At 38.3% G+C, this 23,673-nt stretch overlaps 1 long non-coding RNA gene and 1 other non-coding gene across 2 annotated transcripts in view; one reads left to right on the top strand and one right to left on the bottom strand.

Moving 5' to 3' along the window:
• The window catches only part of LOC131808282 (uncharacterized), a 141,011-nt gene that overhangs the window by 92,570 nt on the left and 24,768 nt on the right, over window positions 1–23,673 (top strand). The gene's annotated exons all lie outside the window — the stretch shown is intronic.
• On the bottom strand, window positions 14,929–15,035 carry LOC131808683 (U6 spliceosomal RNA). The gene has a single exon (XR_009344892.1). It is a non-coding gene; the product is annotated as a U6 spliceosomal RNA (small nuclear RNA).

Below are 23,673 nucleotides of genomic sequence, written 5' to 3'. Positions count from 1 at the left end.
ACCCCCGGTAATTTTACAGAGATTATTTTTTTCTTACCAATTCTTGATTATTCTGTCTTGCAATGCAGAGAAAGCTAACTAATTTAAAATAAACTTCCGTTAATTTTGATTGTTATAAACTTAAAGTTGATTAATTTCCATATACAGAGTTGAAAACGTTCACAATTTACATTAAATATATATTCTGTGTATACCTTGGAAAAATTATACTGAAAATTGAAATTAAAATGATGTTGTATATAGCTGCAAGAAGCCGCCTGTCCCATTTCATCTTACTATATAAGTTGTGTCAGGTAATTTATAAAATCCCTACTGCATAACAAGTCTATTTTTTGTTGGAATGGGTAGTAATGTTTCCTCTTCTTTCTAAATAAGAGTTGGTCTATGAGTGCATCTGCAACTGTATTTTTCCTAATTGGCTTCATGGTCTTGAACTGAGAAAGCTCAGAACATTGAACATCAAAATAATATATTTTGACATAATTAGACATCAAGGAAATGCAATTAAAATGACACTGAGATATCACTACACACTTACCAGAATGGCTAAAATAAAATATAATGACAAGACCAAGAGAAAACAATATACCATTTGATGATACACAATGGCAAGTTGTACCATCACTTAACCATCTCAGACTAGTGTAGTGTTAAATTTGTTTTTCTAAGCAATGTTTTGGGTCACTTACCACTTTTCAAGGATATAAAGTGCTACCATTTTACTTAAAACTGTGAAATTTGGTCAGATTTAAATTTCAATTTATGTTAAAACATTCTGTAAACTGTGTTAAACTTTGACATTTGTTCCCTCTGTTCAGTGAATAACACTATATCATATTCTGAAAAATACGCTAATTTTCATTTTGAAAAATATCCCTTTTTCCTCTTATGGTAATTATTAATATGAATTAATAGTAGAATTTGATATGGTTCCATATGCCCATAAATACTTTATTGTATATTATCAAATTTAATAATGGACAATTTTTAAATACCAGTCTACTCTTAAAACAAAAAATGGAGCCGCACTTCTTTAGTTCACACAAATTTCATTTTGTTATATATAACCTCAGATAAATTTCAACAAGTCATAATTTATTAAAATTGTGTCTACTTAAAAATCTCATAGAAGAGTAAAACCATCAAAAATAAAAATAAACACACACAACACACACACATCGCCCATGTATTGGCAAATCACAAAGACTGTAACAATACATTAGGCATTCCACATTTAAGGGCTATCAAAATTTCCATCAGTGACAAAAAGATTTGTATCCAAATGGACTGATTTTCCAGAATCCAAGAAAAAGTCTCCTAGGGTTTATTTAAAGATAAATATTTGAACAAATACTTCTTAAATTTAGGAAATTCAGAACATACGATTAAAGAATATTTGCAGTGCAGACTATATTCAATCCTTCTTTCAAAATGTGCCTTTGAGTACATAATTCTGTTTTCTCTATCTAAATTGAGCTGTCCTCCAAGGAAGTTTTCTAAAATGTGTGTCTCTGTGTGATAAATGTTCTAAGACCTAACATGCTTCATTGTATTTTTACTGTGCTCTCAAATTTAATCAATAATTTGGCTTGATGTATAATATCTAGTTTCAAATATCATTTCCATCTATACAAACACACAGCTGTCTCCTTTATATGCTATTACTATTGAGAATTCTGCTGTCAGTATTATTCTTGTACATTTTAGGTGATCTGTTCTTCTCTTGGGCATCATTTATGCTCTTCTCTGTTTTAGATATTCTTAAATCTCACCATAATGTATATGAGTGGTTTGTGTGTTTTTTTGTGTGTGGTTTTTGTTTTGTTTTGTTTCTGATTTCTCATGTTTGGCATCATTTTAAGTCTGCTATCTTTTATCTTTCTTTAATTCTCCAAAATTTATCTCAGAACTTATTTAAATATTTTTTTAATTTTTTTTCTCTTCTGCTGCATTTGGGCAGAAGTCATTAATTTGTTTGTTTGTTTGTTTTTCCCAACTCATTTATTCATTTTACAGCTATATTCATCTTAGTCTCCATTTATTGTATTCTTTATTTCAACAATTTTCACTTAATTTATATTCACAGTATAGTATCTTTTCTTTGTATATGTATATCATTATTTTATCATATACTTGTAAGCTATTTTTAAAAATATTTTATTTATTTATTTGACAGTGAGAGATCACAAGTAGGCAGAGAGGTGGGCAGAGAGAGAGGAAGGGAAACAGGCTACCTCCTGAGCAGAAAGCCCGATGTGGGGCTTGATCCCAGGACCCTGAGATCATGACCTGAACCGAAGGCAGCGGCTTAACCCACTGAGCCAACCAGGCGCCCCTTTTAAGGTATTTTTTTAAAGTACAGTCATTCTTTTTTTTTTTTTAAGATTTTCTTTAATTATTTGACAGAGAGAGATCACAAGTAGTCGGAGGGCAGGCAGAGAGAGAGAGAGAGAGAGAGGGAAGCAGACTCCCTGCTGAGCAGAGAGCCTGATGCAGGACTTGATCCCAGGACCCTGAGATCATGACCTGAGCTGAAGGCAGTGGCTTAATCCACTGCGCCACCTAGGCGCCCCTAAACTATTTTTTAAATTCCTGTTCCAATAACACTTGGATTGCCATATAAAGTTAACCACATCATCGTTTTTAGGTAAGTAATTGTACTTTTTATGTGCATAGTTATTTTGGTCCATGAGTTCAGCTCCTCTTCGGATCATCAAATCTCTGTAAAGTCTGGGTATGCTAGGATTTTCTAAGCAAGACCTGGTGGCCAGGTCTTGGTGTATGCACTTCTTGGAGGCAAGGTACTCCATGCCTCAGGCTACCTGGTAGGCACAGGATACCAGGTCCTTGGAGGAGAGTTGCTCTGCTGCACTGTGGCTGATATTGTAACAGTACTCCAGGTCAGGAGGCCTCTGGGCCTGCAGGTACTCCTGTATGTTGTCTTTGGAGGCATATTCCATGAGAGTGTACGAAGGACCGTCCTGTGTGCAGGACCCAGCAGGTTGATGGTGTCCTTGTGCTGTCCAATCATCTTCATCATCTCCATTTCTGAGATTAGGTTTGACAGGTCTTTCTCTGTTGCATCTGACTTCAACATCTTCACAGACACGTTAGTCAAATGGTTGGATTTGTCTTTGTCCAGCCCAATGGCCTCCTCCAACACCACCTGCCCAAAGTATGCCTGTCTTAGGGGTCTGCCTAAACTGCCTACAACCAGCCTGCCTCAAAGCAGTTATGAACTCTAGATTATCCTCAAAATATTAACATTAAACCACAAGCTAAAAATTCTCTTCACTAGGTCTCTGTCGCAGGTCTAATTTTCTTATCTTTCATCATTTATCTTTTTCCTAATTCTTATTTTCAGTATAGTTTATTTTGCTTCCAGGTGTTTCCCCTGGTTTCTGTATGCTGTTTCATAGGGAAGAATTATCCTTTCATAAAATTATTTCTTGAGCATTCATTACATCTCTCAGATAAAATGGGTTTTTTTATGGTATTGATTCATTAGAGTTTTCTCAAAATGGGAAGAATTTTCAAAATGGTGTTTTCCTCAAGTTTCAGAGTATGTCTTAGCCTCATGTTTACTCTTTTTGAAATTCACTTTTCAAATTCTTGTCCCTCTTTTTTTCTTTTTAACTTAAAATGTTTAATTTTTACTATTTTTTTATTTGAGTATAGTTGATATTCAGTGTTACATTGGTTTCAGGTTTTCAATATCTCCATACATTATTCTATGATCACTACAAATATAGCCATCATCTGTCACCATATAACACTATTATAATATCATTGACTATATTCTCTACACTGTCCCATATCTCTTTTTAAAATCTCTGATTTTTATGTTTTCTGTTATTCCAATTTTCGACCATCATTTTACTTGGTTACATTAATAAATTATGCCTGATTACACACTCTTTGCTGAACACAATAGCATTTGTTTTATAGTACTCTTCTTCTTCTTCTTCTTTTAAATTAACATATAATGTATTATTTGCCCCAGGGGTACAGGTCTGTGAATCACCAGGTTTACACACTTCACAACACTCACCACAGCACATACCCTCCCCAATGTTCATAAACCCACCACCCTCTCCCTTCCCTCCCCACACCCCCGGCAACTCTCAGTTTGTTTTGTGAGATGAAGAGTCTCTTATGGTTTGTCTCCCTCCCGATCCCATCTTGTTTCATTTACTCTTTTCCTGTCCCCCAAACCCCCCACATTGCACCTCCATTTCCTCATATCAGGGAGATCATATGATAGTGTCTTTCTCTGGTTGACTTATTTTGCTAAGCATAATACCCTCTAGTTCCATCCGTGTCAATGCAAATGGCAAGATTGCATTTCTTTTGATGGCTGCATAGTATTCCATCATATATATATATATACACCATTCATTTGTTGATGGACATCTAGGTTCTTTCCATAGTTTGGCTATTGTGGATATTACTGCTATAAACATTTGTTGCACATGCCCCTTTGGATCATATAGCAGTCTTCTTTACCTTTATCAGAACCCCAGGAAGCTTTATTTATTTACTCACATAAACAGATGATCCAACACAACGGTTTTTGATGTTCAAATGTATTATAATGTCTTACCGCTTAACTCTATGCTTACTGCTCTCTTTCACTGTCTGACTAAATCCTCATCATCACTATGCCATTTAATGAGAAAGAACATTTGAACTCAGAGTTCTCTCCATATCAGGGAATGAAGACTCCACCCTTCTGTTTGTGCAGGTAAAATAAATGTTGATATTGTCTGTCCTGCACATACCCCATCCTGTTTACCAGAATATTCACCATCAAAATATATACAAAATGAAAACCATACCTCACCACTTCTATTACCACCCAGCATGCTAAAAACACCATCATATGTTCCTGAATTATTGACTTGATTGATACCCCACTTCCACACATACTGCACTCCTTTCTCCCTGCAAATTTATTTTGGTACAGCAATTTAACCTAAAAATCAATTCAGATGATTTTATTCTGCTCTTGAAAGTCTTTTGGTATCTTCCCCTTTCATATTAAATAAAAACTGAAGGCGTTTCAATGTACTAGAAGGTCATACATCAATACGTTCTTCCTCTCTCCACCACTATGAACTCCTCATTGGCCTCCTTGCTTTTCCTCAAAAGTAACAGACAAGCTGTTCACACAAAGTCTATATACTTACTTGCTCTGCCTAGAGCAATCTTTTCCTTTAATATTTGTATAACACTCTCCTTCACTTCCTGGGTCTTTGTGCAAATAACATCTCCTAAATGAGATATAACCACCCAACACAAAATAAAATTAACTTTCATCCCAGAATTCTGCAATGGCTTTTACCTTTCTTGTATTTCTTTGAAACACTTATCACCATCAACCATCAATCATTATTCTATTACTGGTTTATTTTCTTATTTGAGACAGAGAGAGAGAGAATTGGGAGGGTGCGCAGAGGAAGAAGAAAACACCCCACTGCCTAGAAAGCCTGCTGGGGAGTTACATGCCAGGACCCTAAGATCATGACCCAAGCCAAAGGCAGTCACTCAATGGACTGAGCCACCGAGGTGCCCCTCTATTATTGGTTTATTTCACTATTATATTTCAAAAGAATGTAAGCTCTTTGTGGTCAGGTATTTTATATGTTTTATTAATTGAAGTATTCTCAGAAAGGTAGCTGGCAGATTGTAAGGGCTCACTAAACTGTATTTTGTTGTTATTATTGGGCTCCTTTATGGGCTTTACCTCTTACGCTAGAAGTCTATCCTTCAGATGTAAACAATAATAATAGAGCCCTGCTGCCTGTTCAAATGCGTAAAAAGCCTGTACTAAGTGGATATTTTAAAAGCTAAATGAATGGCTTAATAGTTGTATATAGGGGGAAAGGGAACATATTTTCCACAGTTTAGAAGTGGAGTTCTTTTATAGAGTTCTTGTACAAGCCTACACTATTGAACAATAATGGGCAGTTGTACATTACAATTATACAAACACTTTGGTAATTTATATCCTTTTATTGTAATTCATGACTGGATCCTTTAATTCCTTAGGAGCTTTATAGCATTTCAACTTTTCATGTTCAATAAACTTATTGGGGTTGCTACCTTTTTTATTCAAATGGAGAAATAGTCATGATTTAATCTAAATAAAGTGTTACTGATTGTGTTGTTTTCTAGGAATGAGTCGCACATGCTAGTTTAAAAGTTTTGTTAAATTCCCAAGTCTGTCACTGATAAAAGCCTTTTGTAGATTAGTAACTTGATCAAAACGGAAAAGTTATGTAACACCAATTGTTATACTATCTTTGTTTCCATCTTGCATTGTAATAACACCCATCTTAACTCTATTTAAGACAAATCATTGCCAGATGGATTTCTGGCATTGATTGCATGATACGAAATCTAGTATAACTAAAAGATTTTGGTTTTAGTAGCATATAAATCAATTTAGAAAAATATATGTATTTGAATATAAGATAAAGTTTTAAATTATTTGGCAATAGTAAACTAAACTTTTTTTTGGTAAATTTTTATTTTCTAAAATTTCATTGAGCTCTTTTGCAATAAGAAACAAGTTACAAAAAATTAAGGTTTATTTACCCCAATTCAAGATTATTAGGGATATAATCATAGAAGTTGAAGTATTTAAAATATTGAACCCAAAATATTTTATTAGGTAAATTCATGAATGCTGAACATTCACTGTTAAAATATACTAATACTATTGATAGACTGGTAGAAACCTAAAATCAAACATTTATTAAATATTTATATCCATATCTTTTCATGGCTTGGTAATTCATTTCTCTAGCATTAAATAATATTCCATTGTTTGCCTGTACTACACTTTATTTTTCCTTTCACCTATGGAAGGATATCTTGGTTGCTTCCAAGCTTTTTTCAGTTATGAATAAAACTACTATAGACATCTTTGTGGGTATAGATTTCATCTTCTTTGGATGAATACCAAGAACTGCTACTGCTGAATCATCTGGCAAGAATATGTTTAGTTTTGTAAGAAACTGCCAAGTTGTTTTCCATTCTTTATTCTCAATAGACATGGAAGCCATTCTTTATTCTCAATAGACATGGAAGAACATTCCTGTTGCTCCACATCCTCACCAACATTTCGTGTTCTGTTGTCAGTGCTCTGGATTCTGGGTATGTACTGGTGTTCTCTTTTTTGTTTTAATTTGCATTTTCCTGATGACATATGATGTGAAGCATCTTTTTATATGCTTATTTGCCATCTGTAATATTTTATTTTGTGAGATATATGCTAAGGTCTTTGGCTCATTTTTAATCAGGTTTTTCCCCCATTGTTGAGTTTTAAGGGGTCTTTGTGTATTTTTGATTAACAGTCCCTTGCCAGATGTGTATTTTGCAAAATTTTTCCCATAGTCTGTGCTTTGCCTTTTTATTCTCTTGGCATTGTGTTTCACAGAGTAGACATTTTTAAATTCAGTGCTTGTGCTTTTTAAATTCAGTGCTTGTGCTTGCCAAAACCAAGGTCATTTAAATTTTCTTCTATATTAGCTTCTACATGTTTCATGTTTAGGTTTATAATCCAATCTGAGTTAATTTTTTTGAAGCGTGTATGATATCTGCCTGGATTTATTTTATTTTTTTATTTTATTTTATTATATTGTATTTTATTTTATATTTTTACATTTAGCTTCACCATTACTCCAGAACCATTTGTTTAAAAGATTGTATTTTGCTCTCTTCTATTGCTTTTGCTTTTATATTAAATATAAAATATAATTGATAATATATATTCTGTTGCTATAATCTAGTCTTTCTGTGGTATTACAATATCTTGCTTACAATTATCGTTATGGTAAACTTTTTTTAAAAGATTTTGTTAATTTATTTGACAGAGAGAGAGATCACAAATAGGCAGAGAGACAGACAGAGAGAGAGATGAGGAGAAGCAGGCTCCCTGCTGAGCAGAGAGCCCAGTGCGGGACTAGATCATCAGTCCTAAAAGCCAGCTGCACTCTTGGGTCAGTTTGCTGGCTTCCAGATTGCGCCCAAAGCCAGGAACCAGCTTCCCCAGCACAGGCCTGGGCTGAGATGCCTGCCCGGGATCTGTCTGAGCAGTCTCCTCTTCTCCAGGCAGGGATGGCACTTCGACCTGGATGTTTGGGTTTTTTGTTTCTTTTTTTGGTCATTGGTTATTACATGACCTCCAGGGTAGGTGCTCCACAAAGGGAGTGAAAACAGGACGCCTGATATATAGGCATACGGCCATTCTAGAAAAATAGCTTGGGGTTCTCTCGGAAACGCGGCATTGGTCCTTGCACTATGGTTTAATAGAAAAGGGATTATGCACCAAGTTACTTAAATGAGCATAGGTTGAAATCGTTTACTGAGAGTAAATATTTTAAATAGTTATATTTTAACTAAATCTATCATCAATCATAAATCTATTACATGAAGGTTACAGGCAATTTAAATGCAAGAGCACTCTCTTCAGGGTTTTAAATAATCCGTGTCTGTGTTGGCACATGAGAATGCAAAGATAGGAAATGGTTTGTAAAAGATCATATAATAGCTTTTACTAATTCTATTTATTTGACAGACAGAGATCACAAGTAGGCAGAGAGGCAGGCAGAGAGAAAGATGGGGAAGCAGGCTCCCCGCCAAGCAGAGAGCCTGATGAAGGGCTGGATCCCAGGACCCTGAGATCATGACCTGAGCCCAAGGCAGAGGCCTAACACGCAGAGCCACCCAGGGGCCCCCAGATGAAATATATTTCTGACTTAGAAACTTCAAATAGAATTTTTTTGTCCATGATGACAACCGAAGATAATGTGTCATCCCTAAACCTAACCTTAACCCCTAACAACGCTGAAACCTAACCTGACCTTAAAGCCCAAACTAGAACCCTGAATCCCAAACCTGAAATGGAACCCAAAGCCTGTACCTGAGCCCTGGATCCAAGCCCTGAACCACGAACCCAAACCCTAAACCAGACCTCCAAGTCATGAACCCTGAACCCAAATCTCAGCATGAAGCCAAACCCCATAACTTTATCCCATAAGCTCTGAGTCTTAAAGCCTAAACCATAAACTTAAAGCCCTAAACTATAACTCTGTTCCCTTGTCCTTCACTCTAAATCCTCACCCTAACACTAAACCCAAAGCCTGACCTAGAACTCTGACTAAAACCGGAACCTGAACCCAAATTCAAACCCTTCACAACACTTTGCTTATGCACTTGCTTATGCACTGTTTCATTGATCTATGTCTGTTTTGGGGACAGTTCCCTACTATCTTGATGATGACAACTTTGTAATAGAGCTTGAGGTCTGGAATTGTGATGCCAACAACTTTGGCTTTCTTTTTCAATATTCCTTTGGCTATTCGAGGTATTTTCTGGTTGCATATATATTTTAGGATTATTTGTCCCATTTCTTTGAAAAAATGGATGGGATTTTGATAGGGATTGCATTAAATGTGTAGATTGCTTTAGGTAGCATAGACATTTTCACAATATTTGTTCTTCAAATACAGGAGCACGGAACATTTTTCCATTTCTTTGTGTCTTCTTCAATTTCTTTCATGAGTATTTTAGAGTTTTCTGAGTATAGATTGTCTCTTTGGTTAGTGTCATTCCTAGGTATCTTAGGGTTTGGGGTGCAATTGTAAATGGGATTCACTCCTTAATTTCTATTTCTTCAGTCTTGTTGGTTTAAAAAAATGCAACCAATTTGTGTGCATTGATTTTATATACTGACACTTTACAGAATTCCTATACAAGTTATAGCAGACTTGGAGTGGAGTCCTTTAAGTTTTCCTCCTACAGTATCATATCATCTGAAAACAGGGATAGTTTGACTTCTCTTTTGCCAATTTGGCAAAATTTGGTTGCCTTTAATTTCTTTTTGTTGTCTGCTGAGGCTAGGACTTCTAGTACGTTGTTGAATAGCAGTGGTGATAACAGACATCCCTGCCGTGTTCCTGACCTCAGCGGAAAAGTATTCAGTTTTTCTCCATTGAGAATGATATTTGCAGTGGGTTTTTCATAGATGGCTTTGATAATATTGATAATATGTGCCCTCTATCCCTACACTTTGAAGAGTTTTAATCAGGAAGGGATACTGCACTTTGTCAAATGCTTTTTCAGCATCTATGGAGAGTATCATATGGTTCTTGTTCTTTCTTTTATTGATGTGTTGTATCACATTGATTGATTTGCAGATGGTGAACTAACCTTGTAGCCCTGGAATAAATCCCACTTGGTCGTGGTGAATAATCCTTTTAATGTACTGTTGAATCCTATTGGCTAGTATTTTGGTGAGAATTTTCGCATCTGTGTTCATCAAGGATATTGGTCTGTAGTTCTCTTTTTTGATGGGATCCTTGTCTGGTTTTGGGATCAAGGAGATGCTGGCCTCAGTAAAAAAGAGTTTGGAAGTTTTCCTTCCATTTCTATTTTTTTTGGAACAGTATCATGAGAATAGGAATTAATTCTTCTTTAAATGCTTGGTAAAATTACCCTGGGAAGCCATCTGGCCCGGGGCTTTTGTTTGTTTGGAGATTTTTGATGACTGTTTCAATCTCCGTACTGGTTATGGGTCTGCTCAGGTTTTCTATTTCTTCCTGGTTCAGTTGTGGTAGTTTATATGTCTCTAGGAATGTATCCATTTCTACCAGATTGTTGAATTTGTTGGCATAGAGTTGCTCATAGTATGTTCTTATAATGGTTTGTATTTCTTTGGTGTTGGTTGTGATCTCTCCTCTTTCATTCATGATTTTATTTATTTGGGTTCTTTCTCTTTTCTTTTTGATAAGTCTGGAAAGGGGTTTATCAATCTTATTAATTCTTTCAAAGAACCAGCTCCTAGTTTCCTTGATTTGTTCTATTGTTTTTGTTGTTGTTGTTGGTTTTTTGAGGTTTTTGTTTCTTTGTTTATTTGTTTCTATTTCATTGATTTCTGCTCTGATCTTTATCATTCCTCTTCTCCTGCTGGGTTTAGGAGTTCCTTGTTGTTCTTTCTGCAACTCCTTTAGGTGTATGGTTATGTTGTGTATTTGAGATCTGAGAGAGAAGCGTGGTTGCACACGTCTGTCGCTGCGCTCCCCAGGAGCAAGTCTGGGGAAGGCGCAGCACGCCGCCCGCAGAGAAGAGAAGGAGCCCTTGGCCTTGTGGTCGGGAAAAGGGTGGGAAGCAGGAGAGCCTGCCCTGGCAGGAACAGCAGGCTGGTGGCAAGACAAATGTCACCCGCTCCCTGTGCAGAGAGAGGATGCCTGGCTGCTAAGGAGACATGAAGGGACGACTAGTACAGGGACGCATGCTCCACGATGAGGAAGGAGTCTGCGCAGAAGGCAGGCCTGTCCTGTGCCTCTGGTCCCAAGTGGACAGCATCTCCTTGGCCACCTGTCCCAAGGGCAGACGGGCTTGCCCCCAAGTGCCATACTCGGAACTCGCAGAAACAACCCCAAGGAGAAAGGGGCAGTCAGATGCCGTCTTCCACCAAGATATGGTAGCGTTGTGGGTGGCAGGGGGTGTGCCGGGGATGGAGTGGAGACAGTCCCCCACAGATCCCAATCCCAGTGCACGGGCCGCGTACAGGGATCCTGTCGCCACCCCTCTCCTTTGGTGAAGGCACTGGCCTAGACCCCGAGTCTGCCTGAGTGCCTGAGCAAAAGGCAAAGACTTACCTACACCAGGAGATTGTAATGGGCATAGAGTACCATGCTAGGCCACGCACGCTGCTGCAGGGTTGTGACTGTGTCTGCTTAGTTCGGCTTAGTAAGGTGAACCCGGGCGCGAACATGGAGCCCGGGAAAGCAAGGCCCAAGAGGCACCAGCTCTCCCGCGGCTCTTCTTCCCTGCCCCGACAGAGTGAAAGACCAAAGCCTTGCTGAGGAAGCAGCAGCGAAGTGCGGTTTGCGCCAAGCTGAAAAACTCTGCGAAAGCATAGCAGTCGCTGGGAAATCAGAGTCGGTTCTGTGGGCTGCTTTTGTTGCTTGCCTTAGCCTAGTATTCGCAGCACGATGGGAGAAACCCGCATAGAGCGAAAACCTGTTTGCCGGGCCATCCCCTCTGGGAAAGCACAGCAATCTTTGGGAAATCAGAGTCGGGTCTGTGGGATGCTGCATGCTGCTTGCCAGAGCTAGTCTCCACAGCACGGTGTAATAAACCTGCATGGAGCGAAATCCTCTTGGCCGGGGCATCCCCTCTGCCTGAGAGAGAAGCGCGGTGACGCCTGTGGATAGAGCCTTATGGAAAGAGACACGTCTGTCACTGCAGAGCGACGGAAGCCTGGCTGCTAAGGAGACACGAGGGGAAGATTAGGGCAGGGGAAAGGGCTCCACTCTGAGGAAGGAGTCTGGGAAGAAAGCATGCCTGTCCTGAGCCTTTGGGCCCAAGGAGACAGCAGCTCCTTGGCCACCTGTCCGTGGTGGAGACATGGGATTGCCACCAGGCGCCTACCCTGAACTCGAGAAACAACTCCCATTAAGAACTGGACATCAGATGCCATCTTCCTCCAGGATGTGGAAGCTTGGAGGAGGCACGCGGTTTAAGGGGAAGGAGTGGGACAGTCCCGCAAAGCTCACTATTTACTGCACGGGGCGGTGTGCAAAATCCTGTCACCTCTCCTTTCCTGTGGGGAAAGCCGTGGCCTAGTCCGCGAGTCTGCCTGAGCGCCAGAGTAGAAGGCCAAGCGATGCCTACACCTGGAGATGCTACTGTGCATAGAGTGCCATCCTAGGCTACGCACGCTACTGCACGGTTGTGGCTGTGTCTGCTTAGTTAGGCCTGGCAGGGTGTAACCAGGACTCAAACATGGAGCCAGGGAAAGCAACGCCCAAGAGGCCCCAGCAATCCTGCATCTCTTCTTCCCTGACCCGAAAGAAGCCTCGCTGAGGAAGCAGCGGCGAACTGCTCTTTGCTCCAAACCAAAGCCTCTGCCAAAGCCCAGCATTCGCTGGGAAATGTTCTGCGGGCTGCTGCTTGCCTGAGCCCAGTCTCCCGTTGGGAGAAACCCGCATACAGTGAAAGCCTCTTGCCTGGGCATCTCCCCTAGGAAAGCACAGCATTCGTTGGGAAATCAGACTTGGGTTTGGGGTTGCTGCTGCTTGCCTGAGCTAGTCTCCACAGCTGGTATGAAGATACCGGCATGGAGCGAAATACTCTTTGCCCCGAATCCCCTCTGCCTGAGAGAGAAGTGTGTCACCGCGCTTCCCAGGAGCAAGAGTGGGGAAGGCGCAGCACACCGCCCCCTGGGAAGAGAAGGAGCCCCTGGCCTTAGGGTCAGGAAAATTGAACAGCCACATGCAGAAAAATGTCATTGGATCATTTCCTTACACCATACATGAAAATAGACTGGAAATGGATGAAGAAGCATAATGTGAGATAGGAATCCATCAAAATCCTTGAGGAGAGAGCAGGTAGCAACCTCTTTGACCTCAGCAGCAGCAACTTCTTCCTAGGAACATCGCCAAAGGCAAGGGAAGCAAGGGCAAGAATGAACTATTGGGATTTCATCAGATCAAAAAGCTTTTGCCCAGCAAAGGAAACAGTTAACAAAGCCAAAAGATGACTCTCAGAAATTATCTGGGTGAAGATATTTGCTAATGACATACTAGATAAAGGGCCAGTATCCAAAATCTATAAAGAGCTTATCAAACTCAACACCCTAAGAACAAATAATCCAATGAAGAAATGGGCAGAGGACATGAACAGACATTTCTGCAAAGGATACATCCAAATGGCCAACGGATACATGAAAAAATGCTCCACATCACTCGGCATCAGGGAAATACAAATCAAAACCAGAATGAGATACCACCTCACACCTTTCAGAATGGCTAAATTGAACAAGTCAGTCAATGACAGATGCTGGCGAGGATGTGGAGAAAGGGCAACCCTCCTACACTGTACGTGGGAATGCAAGCTGGTGCACCCACTCTGGAAAACAGCGTGGAAGTGCCTCAAAAAGCTGAAAATAGAACTACCCTATGACCTAGTGATTGTAGTACTGGGTATATACCCTACAGATACAAACGTGGCATTCTGAAGGGGCACATGCACCCAAATATTTATAGCAGCAATGTCCACAATAGTTAAACTATGGAAAGAACCTAAATGTCCTTCAACAGATGAATCAATAAATAAGATGTGGTATATATGTACAATGGAATACTATGCAGCCATCAAAGAAATGAAATCCTGCTATTTGTGATGACGTGGATGGAACTAGAGGGTATTATGCTTGGCGAAATAAATCAATCTGAGAAAGACAACTATCCTATGATCTCCCTGATATGATGAAGTAGAGATGCAACATAGGCGGTTTCGGGTGTACGAAAAGAAAAATAAAAGAAGATGGGATTGGGAGGGAGACAAACCATAAAAGACTGAATCTCACAAAACAGACTGAGGGTTGCTGGGGGGAGGTGTGTTGGGAGAGGATGGTGGGGGTATGGACATTGGGAAGGGCAAGTGCTATGGTGAGTGATGGTGAGTGCTGTGAAATGTGTGAACCTGGTGATTCACAGACCTGTACCCCTAGGGATAAAAACACACTATATGTTTATAAAAAATTAAAAAAAATAATTTAAAAAATCCATTAAAGAAAAAACAAATATTGCAAGCCCAGAGCTAATCTCATATTCAATTTAAAAAGTTTGAAAGTTTTCCCCTTAAAGATCAGAAAAAAGACAAGTGTGTCCACTTTCACTACTCTCATTTGACATAGTACTGGATGTCCTAGCCTGAGAAACAAGGAACACAAAGAAATAAGAGACTCCAAAAAAAAAGGAAGAAGTAAAGTTTTCTTTTTTGGATAACATGAACTTACATGTTAAAAAATCCTAAAAACTTCACAAAAAATTTGAATAAACAAATTTAGTAAAGCTGCCAAATACTGGATCAATATATAAAAGACAAGAATTTTGTTTTGTTTCATTTTTTTTTAATATGGAATGCTTCCCAGTTTTTCATGTCATCCTTGTTCAGTGATCATGCTAATCTTCTCTGCAGCATTCCAATTTTAGGATATGTGCTGCCAAAGTAGGCACAAGACAAAAGCATTTTAACACTCTAATGATGAACTAGCTGAAAAAATAAAGAAAACAATCTAATTCACAATAGCATCAAAAATAATAAAATACTTAGGAATAGATTTAACTAAGAAGATGAAAGATCTGTACTCCATAAACTATGACATTGATAAAGAAATTGAAGGACACACAAATGGAAAGATAGCTCATATTTATGAATGGTAAAAATTAACATTGTTAAAATGTCAATACTACCGAAAACCATCTGTAAATCCAATTCCTATCAAAAATCCAATGTTAGGGGTGCCTGGGTGGCTCAGTGGGTTAGGCCGCTGCCTTCGGCTCAGGTCATGATCCCAGGGTCCTGGGATCGAGCCCCGCATCAGGCTCTCTGCTCAGCAGGAAGCCTGATTCCTCTTCTCTATCTGCCTGCCTCTCTGCCTGCTTGTCATCTCTGTCAAATAAATAAATTAAAAATCTTTAAAAAAATCCAATATTATTTTTTTACAGAAGTAAAGAATACTAAAATTTATATGAGACCATAAAAGACAACAAATAATGAAAGCAGTTCTGAGAAAGAATGAAGAAGAGAAATTACACTTCTTGATTTGAAACTATACTACAAAGCCCTCATGCTCAAAACAATAACGTATACTGGCATAAAAACAGACCAATAAACAAGTAGAACAGAATTGAGAGTCCAGAAATCAATCCTTTCATACAGTCACCTAATACTTGACAGGGGCCAACATATGTAATGGGTAAAGATAGTCTGTTCAATAAATGATATTTAAAACTGAATAGTCACATAAACAGTATGAAACTGGAACCTTATATCACTCATAAGTCTTAACTTGAAAAAGATTAAAGACTTAAAGGTGATGCATGAAACTACATTTTCTAAAGGAAAACATAGGAAAAATTCTCCTTGACATTGGTCTTGCCAATAGTTTTCTGGATACCAGACCAAAAACACAAGCAAAAAAACCAAAAATAAATAAATGGTACTACATCAAACCAAAGTTTCTGCATTGCCAAAAAAAAGAGAGAGAGAATGAAAACACAATCCACAGAATGTAAGAAAATACTTACAAATCTTATATCTGAAAAGAGGTTAATAATCAACAGATACAAATAGAAAAAATATATATAATTTAAAAAATAGCAAAAGGATCTCAATAGACTTTTTTTTTTCAAAAAAGTTATTTAAATGACCAATAGGAGCATTAAAAAGTGCTCAACATAAAAAACTCAGGGCAAAGTCATTATGTTGTTGTTGTTGTTTACCTCTGAAAAACACAGCAAGATATTACTACCTATTAGAATATATACTACCCAAAAATTGAAACTAACAAATTTTGGTAAATATTGGGGAAGATGGGGAACTTATGCACTGTGATAGGGATATAAATTTGTATGGAAAACAGTATGGAGATTATTCATATTATTAAAAGTAAAATTACCATATGATTCAGTAATCCCACTTCTAGGTATATATCTAAAGGAAATGAAGTTCACTGTTCAAAGACATATCTGAACTCTTATGTTTATTATAAAATTATTAACTCTAAGCAAGAGATGGAAATAACTTCAGTATCCATTAATGGATGAATGAATAAGATAAGTATGGTAAATATATACTATGGAATACTACTTAACCATGAAAAATTAAGAAATACTGCCATTTACAGCAGCATGGATGGATCTTGAAGGTGTTATACTAAGTGAAATATTTCAAAGATTTTATATATTTTTTAAATTTATGTATTATGATATCCCTTTCATACAGAATCTGAGGAAAAGGCAAACTAATGGAAACTTAGAGTTGAGTTGACAAGGGGTGAACCTGGGGTGGAGTAAGGTGGTCAAAGGGTGCAAACTTGCAATTATAATATGAAAAAGTTCTGGGGATCTAATGTACAGCATGATGATCATAGTTAATAAAATATACATACCTTTTTTTATTGTGCTTCCCTTTATTAAACTTTGCATATATCACATTCTTACAAGTTGAAAGTTTATAGCAATCTTGTATAAAAGAGGTCTGCTGCCACCATTTTTCTAACAACATTTGTTCATTTTGTGTCTCTCTGTCACATGTTGGTAATTCTTGCAATATTTCAAGTTTTTTCATTATTATTGTATTTGTTATGGTGATCTGTGATCAGTAATTATGACCCACTGAAAACTCAGAACTAGTATACTTAAGGTATATACATTGTTTTTCTTTAAAAACATAATGCTTTTGAACAGTACAGTATAGTGTTTATTTTTTATATGCACTGGGAAACATAATTTTTTATATGCACTGGGAAACCAAAAAAAAATAATAATTTGATTTAGTTTATTGAGATAATCACTTTATTGAGGCAGTTGGAACAAAACCCACAAGACCTCTGAAGTTTATCTCTACTATACTATATACATAAAAGTTGCTAAGAGAGTAGATCTTAAAATTCCTTACGATACATGCATAAAAAACAGTGGCAACTATACGAGATAGTAGATGTATTAACATTTTTATGTAGATTATATTGCAATAAAGATGTATACCAATTTATCAAATGATACAAAATTTACACAATGTTAAAAGTTTGCACTGTTATAAGAAATCATTTCTTAAATTCACAAATTATAATATGTTGATATTTTTCAATAAAGCTGGAAAAAACTTTTTGTAGAATTAATCTATTTTTCAAAAAAGGAAGTAAGGAAGTAGAAACTGCAACTAACTCTGAAATAATAGAATATAAAATCCATTTTCGTTATATACACTGTGACAAAAACTATTACTTAGTTTACAATGAAGGAGTACTTATGAAGCATGAAGGATGGTCTATAAATAAGGCTGAAAGAGCTCAGTTTTAAGGTTTAAATTTAAAATCTTCTTTTGAAATACTAAAATGACCACCCAGTTTTCCAAACATAAATGTCTTAACTGCATGAATTTATTTCATACAACTCTATAATCTAGTTTCATAAGAAAGCAGCATGCAGGGGAGGAGTCAAGATGGCGGAGAAGTAGCAAGCTGAGACTGCTTCAGCTAGCCGGAGATCAGCTAGATAGCTTATCTAAAGATTGCAAACACCTGAAAATCCATCGGCAGATCGAAGAGAAGAAGAACAGCAATTCTGGAAACAGAAAAACAACCACTTTCTGAAAGGTAGGACCGGCGGAGAAGTGAATCCAAAGCGACGGGAAGATAGACCCCGGGGGGAGGGGCCGGCTCCCGGCAAGCGGCGGAGCAACCGCGCACAAAATCAGGACTTTTAAAAGTCTGTTCCGCGGAGGGACATCGCTCCAGAGGCTAAACCGGAGCGAAGCCCACGCGGGGTCAGCGTGGCCTCAGGTCCCGCAGGGTCACAGAAGGATCGGGGGTGTCTGAGTGTCGCAGAGCTTGCGGGTATTGGAACGGGAAAGCCGGCTACAGAGACAGAGCCGACAGTAAGCTCGCAGCTCCGTGTTACCTTGAACCGGTCGCAGGCTCGGTGAGCTCGGAGCGCGGCCGGAGGTCAGGCAGACGGGAGTAACTGGGCGCTGTTCTCTGAGGGCGCACTGAGGAGTGGGGCCCTGGGCTCTCGGCTCCTCCGGGCCGGAGACCAGGAGGCCGCCATTTGTATTCCCGTCCTCTGGAACTCTACGGAAAGCGCTCAGGGAACAAAAGCTCCTGAAAGCAAACCCGAGCGGATTACTCACCCCGGCCCCGGGTAAGGGCGGTGTAATTCCGCCTGGGGCAAAGACACTTGAAAATCACTACAACAGGCCCCTCCCCCAGAAGATCAACAAGAAATCCAGCCGAGACCAAGCTCACATACCAAGGAGTGCGGTTTCAATACCAAGGAGAGCAGCAGAATTCCAGAGGAGGAGAAAGCCAAGCACGGAACTCATGGCTTTTTTCCTGTGATTTTCTTTAGTCTTGCAGTTAATTTAATTTTTTCTTTTTCATTTTTTTTTTTTTTTTCTCGCCTTCGGGTAAAATTTTTTTTTTTTTTTAACTGTTACCTTTTTCTTTTTTAACGATTTTTTACTAGTTTATCTAATATATATATATATTTTTTTACATTTTTCTTAGGTGTTTTCTTTTTTTAAAAAAAATTCTTTTCTTTTTTTTTTTTTTTTTTTCTTTTTTCTTTCTTCCTTTTTGAACCTCTTTTTATCCCCTTTCTCCCCACTCACGATTTTGGATCTCTTCTAATTTGGCTAAAGCATATTTTCCTGGGGTTGTTGCCACCCTTTTAGTATTTTACTTGCCCCTTCATTTACTCTTATCTGGACAAAATGACAAGACGTAAAAATTCACCACAAAAAAAAGAACAAGAGGCAGTACCGAAGGCTAGGGACCTAATCAATACAGACATCGGTAATATGTCAGATCTAGAGTTCAGAATGACAATTCTCAAGGTTCTAGCCGGGCTCGAAAAAGGCATGGAAGATATTAGAGAAACCCTCTCGAGAGATATAAAAGCCCTTTCTGGAGAAATAAAAGAACTAAAATCTAACCAAGTTGAAATCAAAAAAGCTATTAATGAGGTGCAATCAAAAATGGAGGCTCTCACTGCTAGGATAAATGAGGCAGAAGAAAGAATTAGTGATATAGAAGACCAAATGACAGAGAATAAAGAAGCTGATCAAAAGAGGGACAAACAGCTACTGGACCACGAGGGGAGAATTCGAGAAATAAGTGACACCATAAGACGAAACAACATTAGAATAATTGGGATTCCAGAAGAAGAAGAAAGTGAGAGGGGAGCAGAAGGTATACTGGAGAGAATTATTGGGGAGAATTTCCCCAATATGGCAAAGGGAACAAGCATCAAAATTCAGGAGGTTCAGAGAATGCCCCTCAAAATAAATAAGAATAGGCCCACACCCCGTCACATAATAGTAAAATTTACAAGTCTCAATGACAAAGAGAAAATCCTGAAAGCAGCCCGGGAAAAGAAGTCTGTAACATACAATGGTAAAAATATTAGATTGGCAGCTGACTTATCCACAGAGACCTGGCAGGCCAGAAAGAGCTGGCATGATATTTTCAGAGCACTAAACGAGAAAAACATGCAGCCAAGAATACTATATCCAGCTAGGCTATCATTGAAAATAGAAGGAGAGATTAAAAGCTTCCAGGACAAACAACAACTGAAAGAATTTGCAAATACCAAACCAGCTCTACAGGAAGTATTGAAAGGGGTCCTCTAAGCAAAGAGAGAGCCTACAAGTGGTAGATCAGAAAGGAACAGAGACCATATACAGTAACAGTCACCTTACAGGCAATACAATGGCACTAAATTCATATCTCTCAATAGTTACCCTGAATGTGAATGGGCTAAATGCCCCTGTCAAAAGACACAGGGTATCAGAATGGATAAAAAAACAAAACCCATCTATATGTTGCCTCCAAGAAACACATTTTAAGCCCGAAGACACATCCAGATTTAAAGTGAGGGGGTGGAAAAGAATTTACCATGCTAATGGACATCAGAAGAAAGCAGGAGTGGCAATCCTTATATCAGATCAATTAGATTTTAAGCCAAAGACTGTAATAAGAGATGAGGAAGGACACTATATCATACTCAAAGGGTCTGTCCAACAAGAAGATTTAACAATTTTAAATATCTATGCCCCCAACGTGGGAGCAGCCAACTATATAAACCAATTAATAACAAAATCAAAGAAACACATAAACAACAATACAATAATAGTAGGGGACTTTAATATTCCCCTCACTGAAATGGACAGGTCATCCAAGCAAAAGATCAGCAAGGAAATAAAGGCCTTAAATGACACACTGGACCAGATGGACATCACAGATATATTCAGAATATTTCATCCCAAAGCAACAGAATACACATTCTTCTCTAGTGCACATGGTACATTCTCCAGAATAGATCACATCCTCGGTCCTAAATCAGGACTCAACCGGTATCAAAAGATTGGGATCATTCCCTGCATATTTTCAGACCACAATGCTCTAAAGCTAGAACTCAACCACAAAAGGAAGTTTGGAAAGAACCCAAATACATGGAGACTAAAGAGTATCCTTCTAAAGAATGAATGGGTCAACCGGGAAATTAAAGAAGAATTGAAAAAAATCATGGAAACAAATGATAATGAAAATACAACGGTTCAAAATCTGTGGGACACAACAAAGGCAGTCCTGAGAGGAAAATATATAGCGGTACAAGCCTTTCTCAAGAAACAAGAAAGGTCTCAGGTACACAACCTAACCCTACACCTAAAGGAGCTGGAGAAGGAACAAGAAAGAAACCCTAAGCCCAGCAGGAGAAGAGAAATCATAAAGATCAGAGCAGAAATCAATGAAATAGAAACCAAAAAAACAATAGAACAAATCAACGAAACTAGGAGCTGGTTCTTTGAAAGAATTAATAAAATTGATAAACCCCTGGCCCGACTTATCAAAAAGAAAAGAGAAAGGACCCAAATAAATAAAATCATGAATGAAAGAGGAGAGATCACAACTAACACCAAGGAAATACAAACTATTATAAGAACATACTATGAGCAACTCTACGGCAATAAATTTGACAATCTGGAAGAAATGGATGCATTCCTAGAAACATATAAACTACCACAACTGAACCATGAAGAAATAGAAAGCCTGAACAGACCCATAACCAGTAAGGAGATTGAAACAGTCATTAAAAATCTCCAAACAAACAAAAGCCCAGGGCCAGACGGCTTCCCGGGGGAATTCTACCAAACATTTAAAGAAGAACTAATTCCTATTCTCCTGAAACTGTTCCAAAAAATAGAAATGGAAGGAAAACTTCCAAACTCATTTTATGAGGCCAGCATCACCTTGATCCCAAAACCAGACAAGGATCCCACCAAAAAAGAGAGCTATAGACCGATATCCTTGATGAACACAGATGCGAAAATACTCAACAAAATACTAGCCAATCGGATTCAACAGTACATTAAAAAGATTATTCACCACGACCAAGTGGGATTTATTCCAGGGCTGCAAGGTTGGTTCAACATCCGCAAATCAGTCAATGTGATACAACACATCAATAAAAGTAAGAACAAGAACCATATGATACTCTCAATAGATGCTGAAAAAGCATTTGACAAAGTACAACATCCCTTCCTGATCAAAACTCTTCAAAGTGTAGGGATAGAGGGCACATACCTCAATATCATCAAAGCCATCTATGAAAAACCCACCGCAAATATCATTCTCAATGGAGAAAAACTGAAAGCTTTTCCGCTAAGGTCAGGAACACGGCAGGGATGTCCATTATCACCACTGCTATTCAACATCGTACTAGAGGTCCTAGCCTCAGCAATCAGACAACAAAAGGAAATTAAAGGCATCCAAATCGGCAAAGAAGAAGTCAAATTATCACTCTTCGCAGATGATATGATACTATATGTGGAAAACCCAAAAGACTCCACTCCAAAACTGCTAGAACTTATACAGGAATTCAGTAAAGTGTCAGGATATAAAATCAATGCACAGAAATCAGTTGCATTTCTCTACACCAACAGCAAGACAGAAGAAAGAGATATTAAGGAGTCAATCCCATTTACAATTGCATCCAAAACCATAAGATACCTAGGAATAAACCTAACCAAAGAGACACAGAATCTATACTCAGAAAACTATAAAGTACTCATGAAAGAAATTGAGGAAGACACAAAGAAATGGAAAAATGTTCCATGCTCCTGGATTGGAAGAATAAATATTGTGAAAATGTCTATGCTACCTAAAGCAATCTACACATTTAATGCAATTCCTATCAAAGTACCATCCATCTTTTTCAAAGAAATGGAACAAATAATTCTAAAATTTATATGGAACCAGAAAAGACCTCGAATAGCCAAAGGGATATTGAAAAAGAAAGCCAACGTTGGTGGCATCACAATTCCGGACTTCAAGCTCTATTACAAAGCTGTCATCATCAAGACAGCATGGTACTGGCACAAAAACAGACACATAGATCAATGGAACAGAATAGAGAGCCCAGAAATAGACCCTCAACTCTATGGTCAACTAATCTTCGACAAAGCAGGAAAGAATGTCCAATGGAAAAAAGACAGCCTTTTCAATAAATGGTGCTGGGAAAATTGGACAGCCACATGCAGAAAAATGAAATTGGACCATTTCCTTACACCACACACAAAAATAGACTCAAAATGGATGAAGGACCTCAATGTACGAAAGGAATCCATCAAAATCCTTGAGGAGAACACGGGCAGCAACCTCTTCGACCTCTGCCGCAGCAACATCTTCCTAGGAACAACGCAAAAGGCAAGGGAAGCAAGGGAAAAAATGAACTACTGGGATTTCATCAAGATCAAAAGCTTTTGCACAGCAAAGGAAACAGTTAACAAAATCAAAAGACAACTGACAGAATGGGAGAAGATATTTGCAAACGACATATCAGATAAAGGACTAGTGTCCAGAATCTATAAAGAACTTAGCAAACTCAACACCCAAAGAACAAATAATCCAATCAAGAAATGGGCAGAAGACATGAACAGACATTTCTGCAAAGAAGACATCCAGATGGCCAACAGACACATGAAAAAGTGCTCCATATCACTTGGCATCAGGGAAATACAAATCAAAACCACAATGAGATATCACCTCACACCAGTCAGAATGGCTAAAATCAACAAGTCAGGAAATGA

This window comes from Mustela lutreola, chromosome 9 (genome assembly GCF_030435805.1).
Source record: "Mustela lutreola isolate mMusLut2 chromosome 9, mMusLut2.pri, whole genome shotgun sequence".
In the NCBI taxonomy this organism is placed as follows: domain Eukaryota; kingdom Metazoa; phylum Chordata; class Mammalia; order Carnivora; family Mustelidae; genus Mustela; species Mustela lutreola.
Note: the sequence above shows the minus strand (reverse complement) of the source record. Positions and strands in the feature narration are given on the sequence as shown.